Genomic DNA, 18,468 nt, shown 5'->3' with positions numbered 1-18,468 from the left:
ACCTGTCCATAGATTAAATGAAATGCATCCGGCTCACGCTAAACCAGCCACATTTTGATCCATGCATGGACAGCTTTAGATGCTCCCACCTGGGAGTTTTGGATGTCCCTGTCCAATTTCGTGAAAAAAAAAAAAAAAGGCCAGCAGACAGGGATTGGGAACCCCTCATAATGTCCACATTAGGTGTGTAGACCCCAGAACTCAACAGAGAGATCTCAACAATAGTGTTGCTATAATAATTAAAAATATGCTAATTAATTTAAAAGCACAGCATAGCCAGCTGCCTGACCTCCAATACAGCAACATAATGGTTGAGTCAGAGCTAGAGCTCACCCATCAGCAGGGAGCATGTGATTGGAGAGTTCTAGCTTTGGCTCAGTAATAGACATGTCAGACCTCTGCAGAGAAACCACTTTTTCCAGGCAGAAAGCAAGAGCCATTCTCTGCAGCATACTTGCAGGGCACATACTTTTCTACTTAGGATGTGGGTGCTATCTAAAGAAAACAAAATGTAAGACTTTGCACACTTTTGTTGTGATGCACCTGAAATGTATTTAGCGGTTTTAAACCAAATGTTCAATAGGATTTTGTCCTAAACTCAAAACTACACCTATGCCCTAAACATTTACCTAGCCATACTTCTAAACCCAACCCTCAAAGTAAGACAGTAGCTACACTACATTCAAACATTTACATAATCTTAAACTGGGAAAAAAAATTCTTGCTGACCCCTGTAACTGCAGGAACTGTAGAACAATTTATCCTCAAAATTTAGAGCACAAATCATTATCTCAGCTCCTTCCTTTCAGAGAACATAGCTTGTGTTTACTGTATTGAAAGACTGCCAAGTCACTGCTGGGAGAGGGCGCGGATCTGGCTTAGACAAGAACTTATTGGACTTCAGTGCCTCAACTTTGAACTTTTGAGGATGATTTGTTTCACACCCTGCAGCTAAAGAGGTCAGTGGGGGGTTTTAATGCTTGATTTCTAATTGATAAGTATACAGTCAGGTCCATAAATATTGGTACATCAACACAATGCTAACATTTTTGGCTCTATACACCATCACAATGGATATGAAATGAAACGAACAAGATGTGCTTTAACTGCAGACTGTCAGCTTTAATTTGAGGGTATTTACAACCAAATCAGGTGAACGGTGTAGGAATTACAACAGTTTGCATATGTGCCTCCCACTTGTTAAGGGACCAAAAGTAATGGGACAGAATAATAATCATAAATCAAACTTTCACTTTTTAATACTTGGTTGCAAATCCTTTGCAGTCAATTACAGCCTGAAGTCTGGAACGCATAGACATCACCAGACGCTGGGTCTCATCCCTGGTGATGCTCTGCCAGGCCTCTACTGCAACTGTCTTCAGTTCCTGCTTGTTCTTGGGGCATGTACCCTTCAGTTTTGTCTTCAGCAAGTGAAGTGCATGCTCAATCAGATTCAGGTCAGGTGATTAACTTGGCCATTGCATAACATTCCACTTCTTTCCCTTAAAAAACTCTTTGGTTGCTGTTGCAGTATGCTTTGGGTCATTGTCCATCTGCACTGTGAAGTGGCGCCCAATGAGTTCTGAAGCATTTGGCTGAATATGAGCAGATAATATTACCCGAAACACTTCAGAATTCATCCTGCTGCTTTTGTCAGCAGTCACATCATCAATAAATACAAGAGAACCAGTTCCATTGGCAGCCATACATGCCTACGCCATGACACTACCACCACCATGCTTCACTGATTAGGTGGTATGCTTAGGATCATGAGCAGTTCCTTTCCTTCTCCATACTCTTCTCTTCCCATCACTCTGGTACAAGTTGATCTTGGTCTCATCTGTCCATAGAATGTTGTTCCAGAACTGTGAAGGCTTTTTTAGATGTCGTTTGGCAAACTCTAATCTGGCCTTCCTGTTTTTGAGGCTCACCAATGGTTTCCATCTTGTGGTGAACCCTCTGTATTCACTCTGGTGAAGTCTTCTTTTGATTGTTGACTTTGACACACATACACCTACCTCCTGGAGAGTGTTCTTGATCTGGCCAACTGTTGTGAAGGGTGTTTTCTTCACCAGGGAAAGAATTCTTCGGTCATCCACCACAGTTGTTTTCCGTGGTCTTCCGGGTCTTTTGGTGTTGCTGAGCTCACCGGTGCGTTCCTTCTTTTTAAGAATGTTCCAAACAGTTGTTTTGGCCACGCCTAATGTTTTTTCTATCTCTCTGATGGGTTTGTGTTGTTTTTTCAGCCTAATGATGGCTTGCTTCACTGACAGTGACAACTCTTTGGATCTCATCTTGAGAGTTGACAGCAACAGATTCCAAATGCAAATAGCACATTTTAAATGGACCTTTAATCTGCTCATTGTAATTGGGATAATGAGGGAATAACACACACCTGGCCATGGAACAGCTGAGAAGCCAATTGCCCCATTACTTTTGGTCCCTTAACAAGTGGGAGGCACAAATGCAAACTGTTGTAATTCCTACACCGTTCACCTGATTTGGATGTAAATATCAAATTAAAGCTGACAGTCTGCAGTTAAAGCACATCTTGTTCGTTTCATTTCAAATCCATTGTGGTGGTGTATAGAGCCAAAAATGTTAGAATTGTGTCGATGTCCCAATATTTATGGACCTGACTGTATGTAAATATTTGTTCATAGACTGGTCAGTTTTCCTCTAACCACTAACCTTAAAGCTGAACTTTATAGGGAGCTATATACATAAAATATATGAGCAAAAGCGATTTTACTTACCGAAGGATCTGCAATTTGTCCAACTAGTCCTAAAACTGCTATACAGCACAGCCAGATTGGTTTTAGTGACCCAAATTCCACTACAATTACTACAGCTAGTCCTCTGAAGGCAGTAAATCCTAGCCTTTCCTGATGCCTTTACTGTTAAGTTCTGTTTTATTCACTACCATTGATCCCCGCATGTTGATGTCAGTGGAGCAGATGTCATTTGCCCTTACCTTTGATTTAAAGTCTCCACTTTCTTCTGCAGTTCCATTGGACAACATTATCCCTATGTATGTTACCTATGCTAGGTAAAATAGCCCCTATAGATGCATTTCATTTTGTGTATTTAGCTCTAGTGTAAGGGGTCAGGGTCACTATAGCTATACAGCAAGGTCACCCCCCCCCCCTCCTGCCCACAACCTGTGATTGGACAATGAAGGAACAGCAGCACACAGATCTGCTCAACTTCTCTTTCTCTCCTCCTGTGATTATGTTCTTTGTCAGCACACGTGTATTCAGCAAAGGCTGATTGGTTCCTACTATTGCCCCTTCTCCAATGACCGAATCATTGCACTAACAGGAACATTTTAGTACCAAATTGCAAAAAAAACAAAAAAAACTCCCTATCTAAAATATCGGATCATAAACAAATAATTAAATAGCAATGACTTTTAATGTACAGTACACAAACAGATTAAATGCTAGGTATAAAGGGTCCACCAGACAATATTAAAGTCCAATAGGGAACAGATGCAAAAATACATTTTGTAGAGTTTAGTGGTGGGAGTAGTTGGAATAACTACTGGGGGTGGGAAAACATTGCTAGGAGCAGAGATTTCACACCTTTCTACAAACATGGGTTATGTGGGAGAATGTAAAAAATTGTAGGATTGGTGAATATCTTATGACAGAAAGGAGTACAAAAATGGAGCAACACTAGAGAAGTCTTAAGAGGTGTGAGTGAGAAGTGGTGGCCAGGCAGAAAGAAACAAGAAATATGTGAGAAAAGCCAAGGCTCCAGATGTGTGTACAATGGCAGACCAACAACAATACAATTATGATCAACAAAAAGAACCTTAAAAGTGATTCAGTAGTGCAATGAAATATATATGTGCAGATAAATAAATTAGTGATAAAAAAAGTGTGAAAAACTAAAAGTCCTTAAAAAGTCTTTTCCACCAAATGAATCTTCCAATTCCCAAAAGATCACCACGTGCAATAAAGATGGCGTTCCCCCTGTCAGGTGTGCACTCACCAGATAGCCATGGTTGGCTAAAATCGCTTATTAAGTGGATCAAAATGGGAAGGAAATCAGTCAAAATGGATATTATAACACTCCTCTCTGCTCACCATCCAATTGCCATGATCAGTTGACACCACTTCATACATTAACAAGCTCCTAATATTGAAGAACTAACAGCAACATGGATAACACTCTCCTCCTCCTTAGTCAACATCAGTATCTTCTGGTACAAGGATAAGGGGAATGATGCAAAGCAGGTCTGTTGCAGAGAAGTGCGGTGTTCTCTCTTCTCTCCCAGGACCAACAGGGGGTGAGTATGAAGGGGCAGGCGCGTTCACACCCTGTGCCTCTCGAAGGAGAATGCTCCAAGCGTCAAGATCATATGGGTAATCTTCCAACTTCTCCTCTGCCTTCTTAACCTTTCCCGGAACGTATTCTACAACCTGTGCTCTCCCCGGAGGCCAGTGTCACCGGGCCGAAACGTTCCTCGCAAGTTCCCTGCACCCTCAGCTAAATTATACAATTAGGCTGCTAAAAACAGACACATGGAACAAGCTGTGTTTTAAATTATATCTACAACCAAAACTCTTTTAGGTTGCTTGTTTTGAAGAGGGTAGAAAATGTTTAAACCTCATCCTTATTTTATGCTGTGTGTACCCCATTAAAGCAGATCTTCACTGTCTAGGCCAGGGGTCTCCAAACTTTGCCAATTTACTGTCCTTCAGACTTTAGAGGGGCTGAGCCCTTTCCAGTTGGAATAGAAAATGTCCTTGCATCAGTGGGAGTAAACAATGTCCCATCTTTGGTATTAGGGGAAATATTAGTGCCCCATTGTTGGTATCAGTGGGAGGAATAAAACACCATTGTTGGTGTCAGTGTTAAGAAGAGTGCCCCATCATTGGTGTTGTGGGAGGAATAGTGCCTCGTTGTTTGTGTCAGTTGGAGGAATAGTGCCCCATTGTTGGTGTCAGTGAGAGGAATAGTGCTCTAAGTATCAGATAAAAGCAAGCATAGGGCCATATTCGGCCCGAGGCCACAGTTTGGAGACCACTGCTCTAGGCAATCATCCCTCTTCTCCTTAAATGAAATTGTTTTTTTGTTTTAACGTGCACTATGTGCCCTTTTTCTCTTGGGATATGCACGTTGCACAGGAGGCAATGGGGTCAATTCACTAAAAGTTACCGCATGTGACAACACGGTCACGTGACTCATTTGCATTAGTTATCACATGCGATAACAAAATGTCCAATTCACAAGAAAAAGAACCCAAAAAACGATTCTGTGGTATTTAACGTAAAATTGAAAATGTGGCAGTATATACCGCAAAAAAAAAACCTGCGGTATACCTGTTAAGTCCAATTCACAAATAGAACAGAAAGTAAAAAAAGATGCGATATTAATTACCAAGGTTTTGCTGGCAGTATCACATGCAATATTTTTTCACATGCAGCAACCTCTATGGGTGTGGTATGGATATTAAGGGGAACACTATGCCAAAATGTAAAGAAAAACAGCGCGGGGTCCCCCATAAATTCATACCAGACCCAAAATCCCTTAGGATTGTGAGGGGACCCACAAGCCTTTTTTTTTTTTTTCATTTTGGTATGGGGTTCCCCCAAAATCCATACCAGACCCAAAGGGCCAGGTATGGATGGGGGAGGGCACACTGTTTTTTTCAACAATTGTAATTGCTGGCATGTTTTGTTTACATTCAGTAGTTAGTGGGACACCCGCTGACAGCTGAAGAGTCATTCGTTGTTATGGATGCGGCAGCTGGCTTCCTTAACCAGCTACCTGTGATAAACTACCGCATGAAAACATGTGGTAATTACCACAATAACGATATTTTACCACATTAGTTATTTACCGCAAAATTCTTAGTGAATTGCACATTTGCAAAAAAGTTTTTTTTCAGTTGTTATTTAACTCTTAGTGACTTGACCCCCTAGTCCCTCCATTCAGTAAAGGAGGAGGGGGTGGGGATAGCGGCATGTCAGCAGTAGGCCCGTGGGACGAACCCAGAATAGTCTGATGATGACATCACAACAAAACATGGTGGCGCAGAACCAAGAACAACCCCTGGTGGAAAAAAAAAAATGGGGGGTGGAGTTTGGCTGAAGATGTTTCACTTTCCATCACAGAGACAACAGGAAGAAAGACTAGACTCTCCACTGGAAAATAATCCCTTAGTTTATGTTTTGGTGACAACTGTCAAATATTGGATTTCCCATCGTTTCCTGTCCCAGAGGCAATGGACACCAGGACAAACAGAGGGGCTGAATCACCATAGCAAGGACAGATAGACCGAAGTAAAAACCTTGGCAGAGGTTGTAACCCATCCTCACTCTTGGAAATTATCAAAAATGTTTGAGCTTTAGAAATACTTTCACAGCTTAATCCTCCAAGAATCTTCTAACAAGCTGAAAAATCTCTGTATCATGAGGCAACAATTGTTCCCTTTTTAAGGAGAAAAGGAAAAAGAAATTCCACCACATGTACACCACATGATGTAGCTGTCCAAGTCGACGAAAACAGAAAAAAAGAGTGGGTTCCGGAAATTCAAGGGATGATAGGCCAGTGTCTCATGCGCCGTCATTTTTAGAGTATCCTGTATCCTACAGACAATGGAGAACCAGCGCAGAAGTTCCTAAATCCTAATTCTCCTCTATTCCAACCAATCTCTGGATGAGGGCTGAACACAAGGGTTTCTCTCCCCCTTCCAGAGACATAACGTGAAGCTGCAGTGCAGAGCCGTCTCCATTTAGAGGAAGTTGGGACTGTAAATAGCTGATTGGTTACGGATTGAGTGTCAGACCTCCAGATTAGCAAGTCACGGTCTCTTGGACATCGATTGGAAGTATGTGCCAGGCCACAGCCGGGTCCTGATTAAACTGCATCGGAATTCAACCCTGTAACCCTTTCACCACAGCCGGACCTCCAAGAGAGAGAATGATCTTCCTTGAGGCTTTCCCATCAAGGAAACAATGACAAACCCCCTGATTAAAGACTTTGCAGTGCAAGGGTAAACTCACTCCCTGTGACCAATACAAAACAGAATTAGACATAATCAGCTTCTGTAGAACCGTACCTCCCAACTTCCTCAGATGGGAAGGATGGACGGTTTTTTTTTAGAAAAACAAACTTCTTGGCTTCTTCTTGGACATACTTCTGTCACAACAGAAACATAAAAGAGAAAACTTCATGCATATACATATACCTACTACTCACAAAAACATTAATATTAAAAAAAGAACAGGCAGTATGATGTCAATGCACAAAAGAGGAACCAACCCCCAGATCATAGGTAACTTTAATAAACAATATAACATGAACCTGTGCTTAGTCATTGCCTAGCAAACAACCAAGTTCACTTAAAGTCACACCCCATCCTGTTGCTTACAACATCTCCCCTTCACTCCTCCTGTAATCCATTTAATGGCCAAAATGAAGAGAAGCCTTGCATGACCATCTGGTCACAGCTTACACAAGCCTGTTCCTGTCCCTGCTGAACCGGCCAAGATTCGAACCATCTATGGCTGGCTTAACTCTCAGCCAACATGGCCCATGGAGTGTCAGCTCTATAGCTGGGTTCCTGCTTACGTTCTTAAAAGTTTCAAATACTACGAACACCAGAGCTCAACTGTAAAAATCAAAATTTCTGACTAATGAAAATTCAGGGTTAAGATGGTGACATAAAAGCTAACCAGTTTTTGCTAAGCTAACCACTGGCTAAAGGGTAACTCCACTTTCATAGGGGAAAAAAAATCAGCACTTGAAAAAAAGAAAAAAAAAATATATATATATATTTATTATTATACAGTATTTATATAGCGCTAAAAGGTTTGCTCAGCGCTGTACATTATAGTCGGAGACAGACAATACAGTAACAAAACAATACACGAGGGGTTCGAGGGCCCTGCTCTTTCGAGCTTACAATCTATATATATATATATATATACAGTGGGGATCGAAAGTTTGGGCACCCCAGCTAAAAATTTGTATTAATGTGCATAAAGAAGCCAAGGAAAGATGGAAAAATCTCCAAAAGGCATCAAATTACAGATTAGACATTCTTATAATATGTCAACAAAAGTTAGATTTTATTTCCATCATTTACACTTTCAAAATAACAGAAAACAAAAAAATGGCGTCTGCAAAAGTTTGGGCACCCTGCAGAATTTATAGCAAGCACTGCCCCCTTTGCAAAGCTGAGACCTGCCAGTGTCATGGATTGTTCTCAATCATCGTCTGGGAAGACCAGGTTATGTCAATTTCAAAGGTTTTAAATGCCCAGACTCATCTGACCTTGCCCCAACAATCAGCACCATGGATTCTTCTAAGCAGTTGTCTAGAAAACTGAAACTGAAAATAGTTGATGCTCACAAAGCTGGAGAAGGCTATAAGAAGATAGCAAAGCGTTTTCAGATGTCAATATCCTCTGTTCGGAATGTAATTAAGAAATGGCAGTCATCAGGAACAGTGGAAGTTAAAGCAACATCTGGAACACCAAGAAAAATATCAGACAGAACAGCTCGCAGGATTGTGAGAAAAACAATTCAAAACCCACATTTGACTGCACGATCCCTCCAGAAAGATCTGGCAGACACTGGAGTTGTGGTACACTATTCCACTATAAAGAGATACTTATACAAATATGGTCTTCATGGAAGAGTCATCAGAAGAAAACCTCTTCTACGTCCTCACCACAAAAATCATTGTTTGAACTTTGCAAATGAACATATAGACAAGCCTGATGCATTTTGGAAACAAGTTCTGTGGACCGATGAGGTTAAAATTGAACTTTTTGGCCGGAATGAGCAAAGGTACGTTTGGAGAAGAAGGGGCACAGAATTTAATGAAAAGAACCTCTGTCCAACTGTTAAGCATGGGGTTGGATCATGCATGCTTTGGGGTTGTGTTGCAGCCAGTGGCACAGGGAACATCTCACGAGTAGAAGGAAAAATGGATTCAATAAAATTTCAGCAAATTTTGGATGGTAACTTGATGCCATCTGTGAAAAAAGAGAGGATGGCTTCTACAAATGGATAATGATCCCAAACACACCTCGAAATCCACGGGGGATTACATCAAGAGGCGTAAACTGAAGGTTTTGCCATGGCCTTCACAATCTTCTGACCTCAACATAATTGAAAATCTATGGATAGACCTTAAAAGAGCAGTGCGTGACAGACAGCCCAGAAATCTCAAAGAACTGGAAGACTTTTTTAAGGAAGAATGGGCAAAGATACCTCAAACAAGAATTGAAAGACTCTTGGCTGGCTATAAAAAGCATTTACAAGCTGTGATACTTGCCAAAGGGGGCAGTACAAGATATTAACTCTGCAGGGTGCCCAAACTTTTGCAGACGCCATTTTTTTGTTTTCTGTTATTTTGAAAGTGTAAATGATGGAAATAAAATCTAACTTTTGTTGACATATTATAAGAATGTCTAATCTGTAATTTGATGCCTTTTGGTGATTTTTCCATCTTTCCTTGGCTTCTTTATGCACATTAATACAAATTTTTAGCTGGGGTGCCCAAACTTTCGATCCCCACTGTATATATATATATATATATATATATATATATATATAGACAGAGTACAGGAGATGACTAGAGACTGCGGACAGAGTACAGGAGATGACCAGAGACTGCAGACACAGTACAGGAGATGACCAGAGACTGCAGACATGGTACAGGAGATGACCAGAGACTGCAGACACAGTACAGGAGATGACCAGAGACTGCGGACACAGTACAGGAGATGACCAGAGACTGCGGAAAGAGTACAGGAGATGACCAGAGACTGCGGACAGAGTACAGGAGATGACCAGAGACTGCGGACAGAGTACAGGAGATGACCAGAGACTGCGGACAGAGTACAGGAGATGACCAGAGACTGCGGACAGAGTACAGGAGATGACCAGAGACTGCGGACAGAGTACAGGAGATGACCAGAGACTGCGGACAGAGTACAGGAGATGACCAGAGACTGCGGACAGAGTACAGGAGATGACCAGAGACTGCGGACAGAGTACAGGAGATGACCAGAGACTGCAAACATAGTACAGGAGATGACCAGAGACTGTGGACATACTAAAGATGACCAGAGACTGCGGACATACTACAGATGACCAGACACCGCAGACCTTTGGGGAGCAGGGGGGGTGGGTACCCAAATTTGACAGGTACCCACTCCCACTTCCGAGGAGTTGTCCTCTCTGTAGTCTTGTGGGACACGTGACAGGTCCCAGAAGACTAAAAGGCCATTCACAAAGCACAGCACTTCTCGAGCATGCGCAGTGGGCACCCGGCTGTGAAGCCGCAAGCGGTCACAGCTGGGTGCCCATACTAAAGATGCCAGGGAGAGAAGACAGCCGGTGAAAGCAGGACACCGCTGGACCGAGGTGCAGGTTCTTCTGCACAGCAGAGCCAAGCGGCCGGCCCGATATTCTAACATGGCGGTGGTGACGGGTGAGAGGGGGAATACCAGACCGGCTGCTCCATATTCGCTCCATAAGATGCACAGACATTTTCCCACATTTTTTTGAGGGAAAAAAGTGCATCTTATGGAGCAAAAAATCTGCAGCACTGTAAAATGCAATATGACAACAGCAGATGGGGTATGGAACACCCCCCCAGAAATGTAATTCCCTGCTTATCTGTTAGCCTCCTGATTTTCCCAGAAGTCTGCACTAAGATAAAAGTCAGATTTTGGGAATCATCTGCAACAAAAATGTCATTTTTGGTGAGATACTCCCAAAGGGAAATCACATCTAAAAGGGATGCAGATCCTGCCACTTTCCTTATTAGAACCCTGCAGCAGCTGATTGAGAATAATAAAAATCACTCCCATTTACATTCACTCCGCACATGGACACAGACAAACAGCTACTTTATCAGAATAACAAAAGGTAGGAATCTGCAACAAAGTTTGTTGAAAACCCTGCAGCGTACATTGATCACATTGATCATGTTCTTTTCTCAACAAAAGTGGAGTTACTCTTTAACCATGACCGTTTCTCAGTAAAAGATTTTGAAGCTCACAGATGAGCTTGGCATCAGTTGCATCAGACACAAAAATGGGATTCTAGACTGGATAAGGGTTTACTGCCATGGGTATACATACAAGGGCAGAAAACAAGAGTACAGAGAAACAGACTGGCACACGCACATATGTTCCCATGAAGTTGGAGCGAGCAAATAGAAAAAGTGGACGTATTTGCATAATTTTGTGCTGGTTAAATTCCTACAAATAAAGAGCAGGAGGAACAGACAGAGCTGGGGAGCTGGGCAAACTGAAACCATCTGTACAAATTGTTAAAGCCAAACAGCTTCCGGCAGCTTGCAATCCCTCTCTGCCACCCCTCCCCTCTGGAAAACAACCCTATAACTTAACCCTCTTGTCACTATTTGGTCGGCCACACATGGCCAATAAAGTTGAGCTATGTGACACAGTTTAGATCAGCTATGTATTTAATAAAAATGAAATGCATTTGAAAACAGAACTAGCTGACTATATATGAACTTTTTTTTTTAAATCCCAAAGGATTTCTACCGCACAGCCAGGAAGGGGGCTTCACTATTGCTTGCTTCTGCTTTGCAACTTTCTTTGCCACCTTTCTACTTCTGGCCTGCTCCATGGACGAGGAGCCAAGGTGACCTACTCTACTAATGAGCGGACAGGTGACACATGAAGCTGCAAAGCCATACCAGCAAACAACATGCTGACAACATGTGGTCGTAGGGAAATGAGAATCACAAGACTTTCCCAACAGAATGACTTTGGCAGGTAACAGTTCCCACATTTGTGTTCCAATTGTATATTTAGGTTGTTTTTTTTCCTAAAGTTGCATTTTACCTTCAGAATGATAAAAAGCTCTTCTGACCTCCAAAAATCTCTGGAAACTGCTGGAAAATCTCTGCAGCCAGTTGCCAATCATAAACTAACAAACGGACGATGGGGGAAGAGCCAGCCAAATCTTCTTCTAAGCACGTACTGTTTGTCCAAGTAGAAGATGTCTTAATATTGGGAAAATTGATAATTGCTTACTGTAACAACCGCTGTCTGGTCTGGGAAAAACAGACTGCTCAAATTCCAGCTTAAAAGACCTCCACTGTATAGAATTCATATTTGTTCACCATATTAAGGGATAGCGTGTCAAACCAGCTCTCTAGATTAGAACTTAAAAGCATGAAAGTTTCCCATCTGTTTGCTGACTAGGAACAGGTCACTTCTCCTTTCATGGAATAGCTGCAATTCAGTTATTAGGAAAACAACATATTTGATACAATTTGTATTGTGACCCTCAAAAACAGTGGTCTCCAAACTGTGACTTGGGGACCAGATGTGGCCCTCTGCTTACCTTTATCCAGCCCTTGGGGCACCATTCAATCCACTGACTCGAACAACAAGGCATTATTCTTCCCATTGATCCCAATGATGGGGCACTATTTCTCCCACTGACACCAATGATGGGGCACTATTCCTACCACTGACACCAATGACGGGGCACTATTCCACTGACACCAATGATCGGGCACTATTCCATCACTGATACCAACAACTGGGCACTATCCCTTCCACTGATACCAACAATAGCATTTTTTTTTTCTTCTTTTCCTTGTCTTCCTTCAATCTGCTAATTAAGGGGAGGGGGTTAATTGGTCACAGGTGATTCAGGTTCTATATAAAACTTGCTGTAGAGCTCACTCTGATCTTGCCTGTATTTTGCTTGCCGGACCTTTGACTAAGTGGACATTTGATAAGTGGAGTTAAAAAACCAGGGTGGAAAACAGGAGATTATAACAGGAGTCTACTAACCTGTAAGTGACAACTGATATTTCATGTTTATATTGTAACTGGGATAATGTGTGCTAGCAGGGTGGAAGGTTTTGTGCAGTGCACAGTGTGCTGCATGTATGCAGCAATGGAGCATTAGCTCCAAGATGGATACCGCTGCGACAGATGTGAGCAGCTTGCCCTACTGGAAACTCGCGTTAGAGATCTGGAGGAGCAAGTTGTAACACTGAGCAGAACGTCAACCTTGAAAGGGGTCTTCTGCTCTCTGAGTAGGTAGCTAACGGGACTGATGTGGAGGGGCTAATCAGGATTATCAGGTATGAAGATGGGTTACTGTAATGAGAGGGAGTGGTAGGGGCTCACAGAAAAGGAAAGCCGGCCCTGGGTTTGTGCACCCAAAAAGATTTGCCAAGTTGGGTGAAGATGTGGGGGTGGCAAGCTCAGGGGTGGCAGCCCTGGATGTCACTGCTATCTCTAACAGCCGGGAGAGCAGACCATCTGGGAGGGGTGGTAAGGGTAGTGCAGGAAGGCCTAGACAGCTGGTGGTAGTAGGGGATTCTATAATCAGAAGGACTGATTGAATAATTTGTCGCCAGGGTCGCCTCAACCGAATGGTTTGCCTGGTGCCAGGGTTCGGCCTATGGTGGACCGGGTTGATAAATTACTGGGAGGGGTTGGGCATGACCCAGCTGTCTTGGTTCATGTTGGAACCAATGATAGAATACATTGAAGGTGGAGGCTCCTTAAGAATCAATTTAAAGAACTAGGTTGCAAGTTGAAGGGAAGGACCGCCAAGGTAATATTCTCTGAAATATTACCTGTTCCATGTGCAAATCAGGAGACAGGAGGTGATTAGTGAACTCAATGCATGGCTGAAAACCTGGTGTAAGAGGGAAGGATTTGGGTTTCTAGAGCACTGGGCTGACTTTTCATTGGGGTGCAACCTATATGCTAGGGATGGTCTGCACCTAAATGGATGGGGGTCTGCTGTGCTAGAGGAGAGGTTTATGGGAAGGTTGGAGGAGTATTTAAACTAGGATTGACGGGGGAGGGAGAACTAGATTATATCCCAGCCACAGCACCACCTGCCTGGAGTTTGCATGTTCTCCCTGTGTCTGCGTGGGTTTCCTCCGGGTACTTTGGTTTCCTCCCACACTCCAAAGACATGCTGGTAGGTTAATTGGCTCCTGTCTAAATTGTCCCTAGTATGTGTATGTATGAATGTAAGTTAGGGACCTTAGATTGTACACCCCTTGAGGGTTAGGGACTGATGTGAATGTATAACATATATGTAAAGCGCTGCGTAAATTGACAGCGCTATATAAGTACCTGAAATAAATAAATAACGGGGTAGACAGATCAGACAAGGGTCAGTACTTATTGGTGGGTGGAATGGGGAAAGATGGTAGGGAGGCTATGGCAGATGAAAAGAAGGTTCCCATGTTACAAAGAACCAGTGGAATTGGTACCATTTGTATGAAAATAAAAAATATGCAAAATACGTGTGAACAAGGTGTCAATGAATTAAAGTGTTTGTTCACCAATGCCAGAAGTCTGCCAAGCAAAATTGGCGAGTTGGAAGCTTTGGTGCATGAAGAGAACTATGATTAAATTGGTATTGCTGAATCTTGGCTTCATTCTTCACATGACTGTGCCATTAATATTCCTGGCTATGTTCTCTTTCGGAGAGACAGGTTGAATAGGAAAGGTGGTGGTGTCTGTCTCTATGTGAGAAGTGATCTCAGAGTGAGTGTGAAAGAGGACCTAGTTGATGGAGAGTGTGATGAGTCTGAAGTATTATGGATGTAACTGCACATGGGGGTGCGCACTACACAGGTAATCATTAGAGTTTGTTATAGGCCTCCCAGTGTTAATGAGGAGGTAGAAACTCAGCTCCTTGCACAGATCGAAAGGGCTGGGACAGTGATAATAATGGGGGATTTTAAGTACCCGGAAATTGACTGGAGTAATGGTACTGCAGGAATAGTTAAAGGGCAAAAAACTTTAAACCTACTACAGGACAATTTTATGGTACAGTTTATAGAGGCCCCAACTAGGAATGATGCTCTGCTGGAACTGGTAATCTCAAACCATGCAGAGCTTATTACGAATGTTAAAACATCTGGGTAGCTGTGACCATAACATGATTTCATTTATTGTTAGCTGTAAACAGGGCGCACATACGGGAAAAATAAAAATGCTCAATTGCAAGAGAGCTAATTTTCCAAGACTGAGAGCTGCTCTCCAAGACTTAGAATGGGAGAGAATATTGGCATTGATGAACACAACACAGAAATGTGAGTTCTTAAAAAAGACTGTGTGTGAACACACTGCAAAATATATTCCCATGGGCAACAAGTTTAAAAGGCTAAAAATCAAACCTATGCGGCTTATGGTCAAAGTTAAAAAAAAAAAAAACTATAAATAATAAGAAAAGAGTTTTTATTAAATATAAAAATGAAGCTTGTAGCTCTGAGGAAGGGGGTACAGCTCCCGAAACGCGTTAGCATATCCGCATCACTAGACACAGCCATATTGTGACTGTTTTTGTGGACCACCTTACTGCTTTTTTATCACATTGGTTTGTAAGTATATAATCCTTTTTATTAATAAATACCTGGATTACCACGGTAATGCACGATGAGAGTGCGCCCTTGTTTGTTTTTTTTCCACTAGTGGCCAGATTACCCGATCTCAGAAGGGCAGCACCTCTTCAGTTGGCATTTTGAGATGTCCTTGGTTTGCATGAAGATTTGAGCGCTGGTTCTGTTTTGTTCATCTTTGTGTGTATATTTGTCTGCTGGTCTTTGTAGTTCTCCTTGCTCAAGAAATGTCTGCTCACCAACCCCCTCCCATCATGTGGACTTGAAGACAAAGGAATGTTTTTCTTTCTATAGATAAGACTTATAGAAGAAGATCACGCCTATACTCTGGAGAAGGTTGTTTTCGTGTAAAGTGACCAATCAATGACTAATATAATGCGAATGCTGTTCTCATGTGATGTTCGCATTATTTTACATATATAAACTCTCTTTTTCATTTCAATAAATTAGAGAAGTTTTCACAGACCAAACGTTTCAGTGTGAGTTTCTTTATGTGCGCACATTCCAGAGCTAGCCAGCGTGATAAATTAGGACAGGAGCAGATAATCACCTGACATTTAGTCCTCCTCTAAATCAACACCAATGATGGGGCTCTATCCCTCCTATTTGTATCAACGATGGGATACTCTTACTCCTCCTAACAATGATGGGGTACTATTCCTCATACTGATACCAGTGATGGGGCATTATTCTTCCCACTGACACCAATGATGGGGCTCGATTCCTCCCATTTGTACCAACGATGGGGTACTATTCCTCATATTGACACCAATGATAAAGCAATATTCCTCCCACTGATACCAATGATGGGGCACTATTCCTCCTACTGATAACAATGATGGGGCACTATTCCTCCCACTGACACCAACAACTGGGCACTATTCCTCCCACTGACACCAATGATGGGACACTATTACTCCTAACAATGATGGGGAACTATTCCTCATACTGATACCAATGATGGGGCATTATTCTTCCCACTGATACCAATGATGGGACATTATACCTCCCACTGACACCAACAATAAGGCACTATTCCTCCCACTGACACCAATGATGGCGCACTATTACTTTTCCTAACAATGATGGGGTACTATTCCTCATACTGATACCTATGTGACGGGGCATTACTCTTCCCAATGATACCAATGATGGGGCACTATTACTCCTCCTAACAATGATGGGGTACTATTCCTCATACTGATACCAATGATGGCGCATTATTCTTTCCACTGATACCAATGATAGGGCATTATTCTTCCCACGGATACCAATGATGGGGCTCTATTCCTCCCATTGACATCAACGATGGGGCACTATTACTCCCCCTAATAACAATGATGGGGCATGGTTTACTCCCATTGACACCAGTACATTTTCTTCTCCCACTGGCCACAGTTCGGCCCCCCTAAAATTTGAAGGGCAGTAAACTGGCTCTTTGTTTAGAAAATTTGGAGACCCTTGCTCTAAAATATTGTTCACATTCATGTGCTGCGATAACACTTGTGGGTTAAGGTGTGCTAAAACAGCTTTTTATTTTCAATGACACTGCAGCACATTAATCCAATTAAATCCACAACTTGCAGTTTGGAGCAGCACAGTGGCTAAATGGTTAGCACTTCCACCTGGCAGTACTAGGGTCGTTGGTTCGAATCCCAACCACGGCACCACCTGCCTGGAGTTTGCATGATCTCCCTGTGCCTGCGTGGGTTTCCTCTGGGTACTCCAGTTTCCTCCCACACTCCAAAGACATGCTGGTAGGTTAATTGGCTCCTGTCTAAATTGGCCCTAGTATGTGTATGGATGTAAGTTAGGGACCTTAGATTGTACGCCCCTTGAGGGTTAGGGACTGATGTGAATGTACAATATATATGTAAAGTGCTGAGTAAATTGACGGCGCTATATAAATAACTGAAATAAATAAAACACAAATGTGCCTTCCCTTGTTGCTCAGATGCGTTGTGGAGACACTTCTGGCCTCCTTGTGTTTTATGACATGGTGTAAAGACTGGTCAGAGGTCACAGCACACCATTAACAAGACTGTACAACAACATAGTCCATTTATTCTTCTACATTATATTTAACACCACTTAAAGCACTTTTTTATTCATTAAAAAAAAATAATATTTTTATATGGCAACTGTCAGTGAGTGAACTTGAGTTGGTATCAAACCATAGTAATTTCCTATAAAGCCACATTCTGCCTGGTAGGGACAGCATTTGGAACCAATGAAATGTCGTTGCATGCACATGTGCTGACAGGAAACAACTGACAGGTTGTAAAAGCTGAGGGATGACTTCATCACTGTCCAAACACTGGGAGACGGGGAAGCAACTAAGCTGCACGGTTTAAAAGAAATCTCACCCAAAAACTTTTTTGGTTCTCCAGGGACAAAGTGCATGTAGCACATCGTCCTGTTTTTATAAGTGGTCAGAAAGCGGAGCTAGCATAGTTAACAACACGCCTCCATCTCCCACCATTGTTCTGCTACACTAAATCTTAAAGGGAGACTAAAAAAACTATTCAAGTATGTATTGTCAACCCAAAAAATTACATTTTATTGCTCTCAGCATCCTTCAAATTTCCAAACTCCTTTTTTGTGCTGCTATGATCTGACTTTTCTTTTTTACAGGGTGGCTACGTTTTTGTCCTTCATGGTCCCAAATGTATGTAAAAATGTAGCCACCTTGCTCACTCTTAAGATACTCTATGGGTTTTGTATCATGAATAGAGCAGTGTATATGACCACAACTAATGTGTACTGCTCCTTCCCAACAAACAGAAGTGAGAGGGGGGAAAAGGAGGAGTCCAGGAGATCACAGAGGATGTTACAAGGAGGCAGAAAAACATAGTAAGAAACTATTTCATTAACCACTTGCCCTCCAGCAGATTTACCCCCCATGCCTGACCAGGCCATTATTTGTGATACAGTGCTCTGTCACTTTAACTGACAACTTACGTCCTTTTTTCCCCCCACAAATAGAGCCTTCTTTCGGTGGTATTTTATCACTTGTGCATTTTTAATTTTTTGCGCTATTAAAAAAAAAAAAAAAAAGACAGACAATTTAAAACAATT

At 42.2% G+C, this 18,468-nt stretch overlaps 1 protein-coding gene and 1 long non-coding RNA gene across 2 annotated transcripts in view; one reads left to right on the top strand and one right to left on the bottom strand.

Moving 5' to 3' along the window:
- Nucleotides 1–18,468, bottom strand: part of EXD3 (exonuclease 3'-5' domain containing 3) — a 392,849-nt gene that overhangs the window by 293,834 nt on the left and 80,547 nt on the right. The gene's annotated exons all lie outside the window — the stretch shown is intronic.
- LOC149463490 (uncharacterized) lies at nt 11,579–15,860 on the top strand. The gene is made up of 2 exons (XR_016312434.1): nt 11,579–11,776; nt 15,464–15,860. It is a non-coding gene; the product is annotated as an uncharacterized LOC149463490 (long non-coding RNA).

This window comes from Staurois parvus, unplaced genomic scaffold (assembly GCF_062004578.1).
Source record: "Staurois parvus isolate SC_StPar_1 unplaced genomic scaffold, SC_StPar_1.0 ptg000154l, whole genome shotgun sequence".
In the NCBI taxonomy this organism is placed as follows: domain Eukaryota; kingdom Metazoa; phylum Chordata; class Amphibia; order Anura; family Ranidae; genus Staurois; species Staurois parvus.
The sequence above is the reverse complement of the archived record's forward strand: the minus strand, read 5'-3'. Positions and strand labels throughout refer to the sequence as shown.